Raw genomic sequence first — 12,937 nt, 5'->3', positions numbered from 1 at the left:
TGCTGCCTCTGATGTACCTGCTCTGTTGTCCACAATGCCCTGTTGATGCTATGATACTGCATTCTGCCCTCTCACGTGCTGCCTCTGATGTACCTGCTCTGTTGTCCACAATGCCCTGTTGATGCTATGATACTACATTCTGCCCTCTCACGTGCTGCCTCTGATGTACCTGCTCTGTTGGGCACAATGCCCTGTTGCTGCTCTGATACTGCATTCTGCCCTCTGATGTGCTGCCAATGATGTACCTGCTCTGTTGTCCACGATGCTCTGTTGATGCTATGATACTGCATTCTGCCCTCCCACGTGCAGCCTCTGATGGACCTGTCCAGTGCAATGGACTGTTGATGCACTTAGCCCCTCTCACGTGCTGCCTCTGATGGACATGGTCAGTGCAATGGACTGTTGATGCACTTAGCCCCTCTCACGTGCAGCCTCTGATGGACCTGTCCAGTGCAATGGACTGTTGATGCACTTAGCCCCCCTCACGTGCTGCCTCTGATGGACCTGTCCAGTGCAATGGACTGTTGATGCACTTAGCCCCTCTCACGTGCTGCCTCTGATGGACCTGTCCAGTGCTATGGACTGTTGATGCACTTAGCCCCTCTCACATGCTGCCTCTGATGGACCTGTCCAGTGCAATGGACTGTTGATGCACTTAGCCCCTCTCACGTGCTGCCTCTGATGGACCTGTCCAGTGCAATGGACTGTTGATGCACTTAGCCCCTCTCACGTGCTGCCTCTGATGGACATGGTCAGTGCAATGGACTGTTGATGCACTTAGCCCCTCTCACGTGCAGCCTCTGATGGACCTGTCCAGTGCAATGGACTGTTGATGCACTTAGCCCCTCTCACGTGCTGCCTCTTATGGACCTGTCCAGTGCAATGGACTGTTGATGCACTTAGCCCCTCTCACGTTCTGCCTCTGATGGACCTGTCCAGTGCAATGGACTGTTGATGCACTTAGCCCCTCTCACGTGCTGCCTCTGATGGACATGGTCAGTGCAATGGACTGTTGATGCACTTAGCCCCTCTCACGTGCTGCCTCTGATAGACCTGCTCTGTTGGGCACAATGCCCTGTTGATGCTCTGATACTGCATTCTGCCCTCTGATGTGCTGCCAATGATGTACCTGCTCTGTTGTCCACAATGCCCTGTTGCTGTTCTGATACTGCATTCTGCCCTCTGATGTGCTGCCTCTGATGTACCTGCTCTGTTGTCCACAATGCCCTGTTGATGCTCTGATACTGCATTCTGCCCTCTGATGTGCTGCCAATGATGTACCTGCTCTGTTGTCCACAATGCCCTGTTGATGCTCTGATACTGCATTCTGCCCTCTGATGTGCTGCCAATGATGTACCTGCTCTGTTGTCCACAATGCCCTGTTGATGCTATGATACTGCATTATGCCCTCTCACGTGCTGCCTCTGATGTACCTGCTCTGTTGTCCACAATGCCCTGTTGATGCTATGATACTGCATTCTGCCCTCTCACGTGCTGCCTCTGATGTACCTGCTCTGTTGTCCACAATGCCCTGTTGCTGTTCTGATACTGCATTCTGCCCTCTGATGTGCTGCCAATGATGTACCTGCTCTGTTGTCCACAATGCCCTGTTGATGCTATGATACTGCATTCTGCCCTCTCACGTGCTGCCTCTGATGTACCTGCTCTGGTGCCCACTTTGCCCATGCTCACGCATACACTGTGATTATACCCCTATTATGTGTAATAAAGGTAGTCAATCATGTGTCGTAGTTTGTCGTAGTCATTCCTGCTTGCGTACTACAATTGGGTATTTGTATTTGCTTCTAATCAGTGGTTCGGTAACATGACACTCCCCCCTCCCAACGTCACGACCCTTGCAGGTAATCCCCTCCAATCAGCGAATGGTTTGTGCCTTACCTGCGTCGTCGTCGATAGTGGGCCAGGACTTGGACGTGGTGGATCGCGAAGAGCATCGGGAAAGCGTGTAGCGCTGGGTCCATGGTGGCGAGCAGCTTGCGGTGGGTATCTCTGCTATGTATGTTATCTTCGCGGTGGGGAATCCGCCGTGTTCAGACAGGTTGTTTTTCCGCAGCGGTTTTATGTGTATTTTCCTCCATCTTGATTTGGGGGACGGTCGTAGACGTCAGTCCGTACGGCGGAGAATCTGGATTGGTTACGTCCGCCGCGTGGTCGGGTGTAGATGGGCGGCTGTGCATGCTCTTCCGTCGCGGATGGAATTTTGACACTCTTTCCTATCCTGATATGGCGGACGGAGTGTCCGCGGCAGGTGGACGCGGAAAAGGCATTTTCCGCTTACTCCAGGGCTGCGGTCGCTCTTCCGTCCGCAATCCTAATGAGCCCCTTAGTGTTGTTGGCATTGAGGGTGGTGCATTGAATCTGTGGGACATTAGGTGACCGTAATTTGGGTTGTGAGTAGAAAGATAAGGGATAAAAAATAACCTAGAGGTAAAGGCCTGATGCCTTGTCCATCAAGCTCTGAACCATCCCATAACAAAGTATTCACAATATTTGCTCTGTTAAAATGAACAACCACACAATCTCCTGGGATAGTCTTTCTCCGTTTCCCAACCCACTCAACCCTTCTATCCGTAATTATACTCGAGGCAATATCGATATTCCCACTACTAAACTGTGTGCACCACCTTTTAGTTCTATCCAATAGTTTATTTTCCTTTTCCACGGCACCATTTTTTAGAGAAGGAATTTCAGTCAGAATTACCACTAAAGGGACTGCTTGAGAGGGAAGATGCAATGTAGGTAATTTTGGGGCACAGGGATCAGAGATATGACAGTCCTGGACTAGAGACCTTCTATGTGCAGGCTCAAGAGGTATAGGGTGTTGTTGAGCCCTCATGGGTAGCTTTGTCCTTTTTTCTTGGTGTATCTGTCGTTCAGGTAGGGTCTGCGTGTCTGTACCCACTACCTTCCTTGAAGCCTGTAAGGTGAGCCCTAAATTCCTTCAGGAAAATATCAATAATTTCACAGTTCTTGACAATATTTGCGACACAAAGGTTCAGAGAATCCACTATGTCCTTCCCAATGTTCACAAGTACAGGCTCCAAGCGGGATTTAATTATTTCCTCCATCAAGTCCTTCACGTTAGCAGGGAGACTAAGGTTCGTTGTACTATCCTCTCTCCCTTTAGACTGGATAGGGGGATTCTTCCTTTTATTGCCTTTACTGCCACGTTTAGCATTTTCATGTGTCTTTGCCCCCCCCCGGACAGTATCTCTGAGTGGTATCTACAGGAACCGGGCTATTCAGGACACCCTGCTGCAGATTGGCTACAATAATGTCTGGTAAGGGATAGGGGGAGCAGTACTCAATCGAATTGCAGCATCCAGAGGGGGTACTAATTCCGTTAACAGATCAAGTCCCAATTATTTCTCTACATTGGCAATTTGGTCGTTTAGAGCCCCAACAGCTGATGTTAAATAGGAAATGATAGTGTCTGATTTACGGGGCACCTTGGCGTTCTTACCTTCACCTTCATTGGGAATCAGTTTGCGCTTCCCCATCCTGCAGCCAAGAGGGGTGGCCCGACCCGACGGCCTCTGACCACTGATGGCCACAGATGGCCCGCCCTCTGCCCGAGCTCAGCCCGGCAACGTCAGCGCGTGTCCCGCGACGCAGAGGGAAGGGCTGACTTTAATATGCCTCCAGGCGGAAGCCCCAGCGGTCCGACGGCGTCCCCGCGAAGCAGGGGACGCTGGGAGTTGTAGTCTGTGCTGGCTGCCGGCCCCTCTCAGTGGCCGCGGATGGTCTGCGGCGGCGGGGGCAAGCAGTGGTGAGTGAGGAGCCTGTGGTGGAGCGACCTGGATGCAGCAACCCCAGTGCCGGTAAGAGCGTCTCCCCGCTCCACCGAGGGAAGTGCTGACTCTAATATGCCTCCGGGCGGAAGCCCCAGCAGTCCGACGCCGTCCCCGCGAAGCAGGGGACGCTGGGAGTTGTAGTCTGTGCTTGCTGCCGGCCCCCCTCAGCAGCCGCGGATGGTCTGCGGCAGCAGGGGCAAGCAGTGGCGAGTGAGGAGCCTGTGGTGGAGCGACCTGGATGCAGCAACCCCAATGCTGGTAAAAGCGTTTTCGATGAGCCTTAAATGTGACGAAAACTCCATATTGAAAAAGCAGCGCCTAGGTTTAGATAGAGAAATTGTCCGACTTGTCAGAATAGCTGACCTATCACTGACCCAGGGCATGCTATAGGAGATCTAGAGCAGAGGTGCTGGTGGAGCACTCTGTCAGAAGAGTCGAGGTGTCGGGGAAAATTATTGATTACCAAGTCGGGGTACTAATTGGCTTGCTGAAAGATAGTGGTGTGACGCTGGTGTTGCACTTAGCGGAGGTCACCTGTCCTGATCTGCACCTGTCTTGTCCTGTGGGCACCTGATTAGTCGGGAGCCTGCTCCTGATTTGCCCAGGCCATGATCAGGATTGGTCATTGCACCATTCTAGGTAAATATAATCCATGTGGTATGTCCTTGTGCTCTTTCCCTTTGTCACCCTTCCCAGGTACCGATGTTAAAAGGTGTTACTGTGATTTCTTACAAACTTTATGTCCTACTGATTATATTCCTGCTTGTAAAATTTATGGTCACGGTATTCTGGCCTTTTTCATTTTGACCCAGAAAATCTTTCATAGATAAACCTTTTAACACTTTCCCTGAGTCTGTGGTTATTACAGGAAAAGTAAATGTGTTTAAATTTTGCCTGTTTGTTCTAACTCCCTTTTCGATCCCTAGGACTTATAGCAAAGGTGACAAGGATTGGTAAGTCATGGTTTTACAGGTATTAGTCCTAAAAGGTCTCAAAGTACTGATAGGTAATTAGATAGAAACAATTTGCAGGCAGGTCGGCTAGTTCAAAGTGTGAATGTTTCATGGGCCCAAGTGAGTATGGATAGAGAAATTGTCCGACTTGTCAGAATAGCTGACCTATCACTGACCCAGGGCATGCTATAGGAGATCTAGAGCAGAGGTGCTGGTGGAGCACTCTGTCAGAAGAGTCGAGGTGTCGGGGAAAATTATTGATTACCAAGTCGGGGTACTAATTGGCTTCCTGAAAGATAGTGGTGTGACGCTGGTGTTGCACTTAGCGGAGGTCACCTGTCCTGATCTGCACCTGTCTTGTCCTGTGGGCACCTGATTAGTCGGGAGCCTGCTCCTGATTTGCCCAGGCCATGATCAGGATTGGTCATTGCACCATTCTAGGTAAATATAATCCATGTGGTATGTCCTTGTGCTCTTTCCCTTTGTCACCCTTCCCAAGTACCGATGTTAAAAGGTGTTACTGTGATTTCTTACAAACTTTATGTCCTACTGATTATATTCCTGCTTGTAAAATTTATGGTCACGGTATTCTGGCCTTTTTCATTTTGACCCAGAAAATCTTTCATAGATAAACCTTTTAACACTTTCCCTGAGTCTGTGGTTATTACAGGAAAAGTAAATGTGTTTAAATTTTGCCTGTTTGTTCTAACTCCCTTTTCGATCCCTAGGACTTATAGCAAAGGTGACAAGGATTGGTAAGTCATGGTTTTACAGGTATTAGTCCTAAAAGGTCTCAAAGTACTGATAGGTAATTAGATAGAAACAATTTGCAGACAGGTCGGCTAGTTCAAAGTGTGAATGTTTTATGGGCCCAAGTGAGTATGGTAAACTGAACTAGTTATCCCGCGCGCTCTATCAGTATGCTTTTCTGGTAGCAGTAGTATGGTTAGTTATAAAAAAGGTAGTTAGTTGTGGATTGATTATTGAATATTGATGTTATTGATTTTTATGTACTAACCAAAATCCACGTGTGCTGTTAAATGTTGTTTGGAATATCCCAGGATAAGGAAAGCAGGTGGTAAATAGAAGCCAAGCTGCGGTGAGGTTAATTGCCTTGAGGAAATAGGTGTGATAAGTTAGGTAAAACTTGAAGCACTAGTTAGGGTTTATTTTTCTAGTATAAAAGTGAGAGTGATCGGTAGCAAATGAGTTCGCTGGTGAAATTTTGGTCTTATATCACCTAGAAAGGGTAATCCTGAAGGAGTAGCAAGTGAAGAGTAAACGAAAAGTTGTTTTACTTGCAGTGTATGAAGAGTAGGCGGAATTAAGTTTGCTCGTTGTAAAAGAACTTAATCTTTCCTTTGAATTTAGTCAATCAGGCACAGTAGCGAATGTTTTCATGTTGTCGATTAATGAAATGTACAATTGAATTTTGAAAGAAATTGAATTATCGTATTACCTTGCAAAAGGAGGGAGTCAGGTGCCGGTGCTGCACTGACATCATAAAGAGCCGTGGAAACAGAGGGTGTGTAGCCATGAGAAAATTGTAAAGGAGGGGTGAGTGCAGAGCGTGAGATTCACGTCACAGAAAAGCAGCACAATCATTGGTTAACACTATTTGTAAGTTAAAACCTCATTGGTGATTGGGAGTGAGAGACACGATGGATTTGGGGAAATATATGACTGCAAATAAACAAACTGAATTAATCAAATTTACTGAAAAAATTAAATAACTGTATATGTGGCATTTAGATCCAACATTTATAGGAAATCACCCTGACAGAAAATATTTAGGATTTGCTAAAGAGCAACAGATTAGAGGAAGACCTTATATCATGTACGGAGAAAAAAGAAAGATGTCGCTTTTCAAAAGAATAAATAATTATTTCATAAAAGACAAAGCTATTAAAACCAGAGAAGGGATTATTACTCCACCACCTAATATGCCCCATCATACATGATGGTAGAAAGGGGCTACCACACATGTGTATGGTTGAAAAACTGAATAGAATACAATAAGGAAGATGGTATTTTGGCATTTCCAGAACATGGCACCTTAAATGGTAGAATTTTGTATCACTTAAGAAATCGTATGAATAAATTAGACCCCAGACCAAGATTAACGCATTATGAAGCTCTAGAAGAGTGGGAGACAGAGACATTTGAGCAAGACAGGTACAGAAGGGACAGAAATTGGAGTAAATGTTATCCTAGATTTCTGAAAGAAGCAAGAGATAAGCAAATGAAAAGATGGAGACAATCTATGCTAGTAGAAGGATTATATCCTGCTGTTACTACAGAAGAACCGTCAGGAAGTAAAAGTACAGAGAAAACAAGAAATGTAATGACTTGTGGTGATTCGGTTGATGATTATTTAGTACCAAGGAGAAACACAGAGAGTTACTCCTGGTGCTCTATTCTTGCAACCACCTTTTGTTCCGCAGGTTATACATGAAACCTCATTAGATAAGGTAATTCATGAAGGAGAAAGGGAAGCTTTAAATAAACAGCGTAGTGAATTAATTCAGAAAATTCCCCAATTAAATACAAGTCCTGAAGCCCTTACAATGCCCGTGAGAATAGGTCAGGTAGTTCCTTTATATGGAGATAAGCAAACTAATACCAAAGCTCCCGTTCTGACTACAGCCAAGAAAAGAAACCCTAATAGTTGATGATCAAGCAAATGAATGCGATTCGGTAATTTCCCTAATGGATTTACCTAGACGAGAACCAGCAAATGACTCGATCAGAAAAATTACTCCTCGATGTTCAAAAGAGTTACAGATTGAGACATCCTCAAGAGGAAGGTATGCTACTGTAGTAAGCCCAGAAGAATTAGATAGATGGACTAGAAACATAGAAAAGCCAAAATCACAGTCAAAGGTATTGGACATATTCGAATTGAGGGTGGAATTAGAAGAAATGGTAGCAGGAAATGTGGGATTGGACAGTTGAAAGGTTTGTGAAAATGTCGAAAGTGCTGTCAAAAGATTTAGATGGTTTATTTGACATTGTCGTTCCAGCTGATTTGTGGACCGAGTGTAAAATTACAGTAGATTGGCCAAATGATGAATACCCTGGAGATCTTAAAACAGGAGCACCATCAGACGATGTTATGAAGAAGTACAATCAGGTGATTACTTACTTAAAGGGAAAGATTCCTCCAAAAGAAACCGATTGGACTAAAATAGACAGAACTACCCAAAATAAAGATGAATCTGTACATGCATATTATGAACGCCTCTTGCAGGTATTTAAACAGTACAGTGGTTTAGAAAACATTGATAATAAGGACATGACACATTTTCTTTATCGTTTTGTATCCGGATTAAAACCTGAAATCTCCCAAACAATTAAGTAGCATAAACTGTGTTGGCAAGCAAAGCCTGTCAACGAAATTCTCAAGTATGCAAAATACTGTGAGGATGAAATTGATAATAAACGAAAGAAGTTAGAAGAAAAGTAAAAATGGCAGAACAACAAGAGCTTCAATTAAGTCAGCAGGCAAATAACAGAAAAGAGGGGAAGGCCAAAGTGAAGGAAGTGGGGGCAAACCAAGAGGGAAAATGAGTAAAGAAGAGGCAAAGAAACATTTTCCTTGTCATGGGTGTGGAAAATTGGGGCATTGGAGAAAAGAGTGTAAATTAATACAGAATAATAATGTCCAAAATCAAAATTTAAATCTACAGACGCAGAATGAGGTGTCAACGAGACAGCTGCAACAGGTAATATAGAATCAGTTGCCTCAAGCCCCTTTTGCCAGATTTTGTGAGTCAACCCAGTGTGGACACCGGATTTCGGAAGCGAAGTGGTAAGAAAAATACGGTAACACCACAGTTTCTTTTACAGGATACATTTTTTGAAGACTATACGTACTGAAGGTGCCTGAGAGGGGGGGGGAGATGATTGCGTACTTGGCGCATCCTTACCGGTAGATCAGTGAGGTCCTGACATTGAAGGAAAAATTGAGGGAAATGATGTTACCTTTTTGTTGGACACTGTGCTATCCATTCTACTGTAAGAACAGCAGACATCCCAAACCTACCCCTCTCGGGAGAGGCGATCCAATTAGTGGGCATTTCTAATAAACAAATTAGGACACCTGTCACAGAACCTATGGAAGTCTGTATTGGCAACTTCAGAGTAATGCACACATTTGTAGTGTGTGATTCTAGCCCTGTAAACTTGCTAGGAAGGGATCTACTTTGCAAAATGAACTGCACAATTATTTGTACACCAAATGAGGTTGAAATACAGACTCCAGATGAAGACGGAGTGTATAAAATTATGCTAGCCAGACAAAAAACAGAAGTTAAAAAGGAGAACTAAAATCTTTTGTAAATCCTGATGTATGGGATTTTACTGGAAAAGAAGTAGGTCTAATGGCAGATGTCGATCCCATAAAAGTGACAGTGAAAGAAGGTGCAGTTTACCCAAATATTCAACAGTACAAAATGAGTCCCAAAATAAAAGCAGGAGTTACACAAGAAATAGGGTGTTTGATTGAACAAGGCATTCCAGAAGAAATAATGAGCAGTCCTTGCAATTCATCTATAATTAGCATAAATAAACCAAACGGAAAGTACAGAGTGGTCCAAGAGCTCTCTAAAATTAATAAAATTGTCGTCCCATGTTGCCCAATAGTACCAAATCCAGCAGTGATTCTGTATCAAATACCTTGGGGAGCAGGATGGTTCACTGTAATTGATTTATGCCATGCCTTCTTTCCATCCCGCTGCATCCAGATAGCACATTTTTATTTTTGTTCAAATTTGATGAGCATGTTCACGTTTGGAATCGTGTTCCTCAGGGGTACACGGAAAGCCCATCTATTTTTAATCAAATTCTGAAAAGGTGCTGCCCGGTCAATCTGTTCTGGTGCAGTATATCGATGACCTATTATTGGCATCGAGAACAAGAAATGACTGTGTGATTGATTCCATTGCATTGTTAACCCATTTAGCAAAGGGTGGACATAAAGTGTCCCCAGAAAAATTGCAATACTGTGCAACTTCAGTTAAGTATCTGGGACACCAGATAGAAAGAGGGATCAGAAGTGACATCTGAAAGAATCAACATAATTCAAAACATGAAATTACCCCAAACTCAGAAAGAAATCAGAATGTTTCTCGGAGTTGTAGGTTACTGCAGTCAGTGGATTGTGGGATTTGCAGTGCTTGCAAAACCATTGATTCAAATGACAAAGAAACAAGCAAAAGATTCAATTGAATGTGATGATGTAAGCATGACTGCTTTCTTAAAATTGCGTAACAGTCTGTGTGAAGCTCAATTATTAGGGATGCCTGACTGTTCAAAAGAATTTGCACTATTTTGTGACCAAGAGACAATTGTGCTCTTTCAGTCTTAACCCAGACTCATGGGTTAATGCGACGACCTATGGCATATTTTTCCTCAACATTGGACCCAGTGGCATCAGCACTGCCAGGTTGCTTGAAAGAGGTAGCTGCAACATGCATGAGTCTTGAGCAAAGTGAATCCATCATTATGGGGCATCCTGTAACAGTACATGTTCCGCATTCAGTCATGACCCAGTTAACCAGAGCGCATACACAGCATTTCACTCCTAGTCGGATGACTAAATATGAAAGAATTATCATTGGTTCAGAAAACGTGACAATAGTGAGGTGCACTGTTCTAAATCCAGCAACCTTATTGTCAGATTCTCACTTTGAGGAAGTGAGAGAAGAAGTCGAACATGACTGTATCGACTTAACTGAATTCAGCATGAAACCTCACGCAGACATACAGGAAGAACCTTTAAAAGACCCAGAGCATGAGTTATTTGTAGATGGCTCATGTATGCGCCATAAGGAAGGAGGACTAAGCGCTGCCTATGCTGTGTGCACATTATACAATATAGTTGAAGCATCCTATTTAACAGGAGTCAAGCCTGCACAAGTAGCCAAATTGATAGCTTTAATAAAATAATGCAAAATTGGGAAAAATTGGAGAGTAACCATTTACACTGATAGCCAGTATGCTTACGGGGTTGTGCATGACTTTGGCCAGCTATGGATGCAAAGGGAGTTCATGACTTCTTCAGGAACCCCTATTAAAAATGGACAGTTTGTAAAAGAATTACTTGAAGCAATGCAATTGCCCAACGAATTGGCCGTAGTCAAATGCGCTGCTCATTAATCTGGACATGACAAAGTGACAGCCGGTAATCGTTATGCTGACCAAGTGGCCCAACACTGTGCCAAATATAAAATGGCAGTAAACAGGAAAATCGAAGCATGTGGAAACAGCTGCCAACTTATGCTATTGAGGGGTGTGCATACATGGGAAGAAGTGAAAGATTTACAAGGTGAAGCAGAGCCCAAAGAAAAGGAAGACTAACAGAAAACAGGGTGTCAAATAAGACCTGAAGATGGCATAATAGTCTACCTAGATGGGAAACCAGTACTAACCGACTGTATGCTTGCACCAATATCCAGAATGTACCATGGGGACACACACATAGGGAGAGATGCTATGGTGAGGTTATTCAGACGGGAATGATTCAATGCAAAGTTCAGGAACATAGCAGAGGGTCTTTGCCAAAAATGCCTAACATGTCAGCGATTAAACCCTGGTAAGAAAACTGTAGTGTGTCCTGGGAAAATTGGGAAAGCAGAAGGCCCATTTATCAGACTCAAACTTGAATTTATTCAGTTACCTGCTTGTCAAGGATTAAAGTATGTCTTGGTCATTGTCTGCCTATTTACAAAATGGGTGGAAGCATACCCTACCCACAGGAATGACAGCTGAACTGTAGCCAAAATCCTTTTGAGAGAGCTCATTCCTCGGTTCGGTTTTCCAGTAACGATTGAGTCAGACCGAGGAAGACATTTTAATCATGAAATGTTGCTCTGATCTGTGAAGCATTTAAAATTGACCAAACATTGCACTGTGCATACCGCCCATAGGCTTCTGGAGTGGTAAAACAATTGAATGGCACAATCTCAAAGCTAGGTTTGGAAAGATGTGTGAATCTACCCAATTAGAATGGCCTGATGCTTTACATTTTGTTCTGATGGGACTCAGAAGCAATCCAGACAGGAAAACAGGCTTGAGTCATTAAATACTCATGGGAAGGGAAATGAGACAAGCATGTGTGCCAGGACAACAGCTGTTAACCTTATCTGATGTTTTAGTGTTGGAGTACTGCAAAGAGTTGGCTGACCAAGTACGTTCTATCTCTCACCAGGTTAGCAAAGACACTGAAGCCACACATTCAACTCCAGCACATGATTTGAATCCTGGAGATTTGGTAGTGGTAAGAAATCACACCCGGCAATCTTGCCTAGCACCAAGGTGGGGAGAGCCACATCAAGTGGTACTGGTCACCACAGCAGCTGTAAAGTGCAAGCGAATCCCCAACTGGATCCACGCAAGCCACACTAAAAGTGTATCCAATCCTGACGAAGTTGAGGCTGAAGGTTATGCAGCTGAAGGGTCTTAAGAAGTTGATCCTGAAGTAGTTGACGAAGAACAACCGAGCACCAGTCAGGATGAATGGATCCCAGTGGTTGACATAACTGAAATAAGAGTAAGAATAAGAAGCCAGACATATTTAGATAGTCAGACTGATAGTGAGGACAAGATTGGTATAGAAGAACATACTCATATTACAGAAATACAAGCTAATGGTAATCGTGAGGAGGACCAGGTAAGGAGAGAACAATATACTCAGACCAACGAAACCCCTACCAGAACTCGATTGTCTGAGCAGTGACAGATAGATACCAGACAAAATGCACAGGCGGAAGACAATCAAGAATCTGCAAGACCTGTACAGGACCAGAGAGGATTGGCAAAATAGGTTCAGGATGAAGAAAAAACTCCAGGCCCAACAAAGTCATATCCTGAATCAGGTTAGATTATTCTAGAAGAATCCATCCAGGCGGAACCTTCAATCATAATAAGCCCTGGACAAGGTCAGTTAGAGAGGATACCTGAGGTTGATGAAAATCAAATTGCTCCACAACCTAAAGGAAACAAAAGCACATTTGAAGAATTAGAAAGCACAGCGCCAGCTAAAAGACCCAAAAAAGGTGATATATGGGCTGGTTTTGTTAAAATACTGAAATATCTCCTAGTGACAATGGATGAAGAACCTGAACAGGTGGACGAAGTAACCAGTCCAACTGAACCTTATACAAGCAA

The sequence above is a fragment of the Lissotriton helveticus genome, chromosome 1_1, assembly GCF_964261635.1.
Source record: "Lissotriton helveticus chromosome 1_1, aLisHel1.1, whole genome shotgun sequence".
Taxonomy (NCBI): domain Eukaryota; kingdom Metazoa; phylum Chordata; class Amphibia; order Caudata; family Salamandridae; genus Lissotriton; species Lissotriton helveticus.
Note: the sequence above shows the minus strand (reverse complement) of the source record.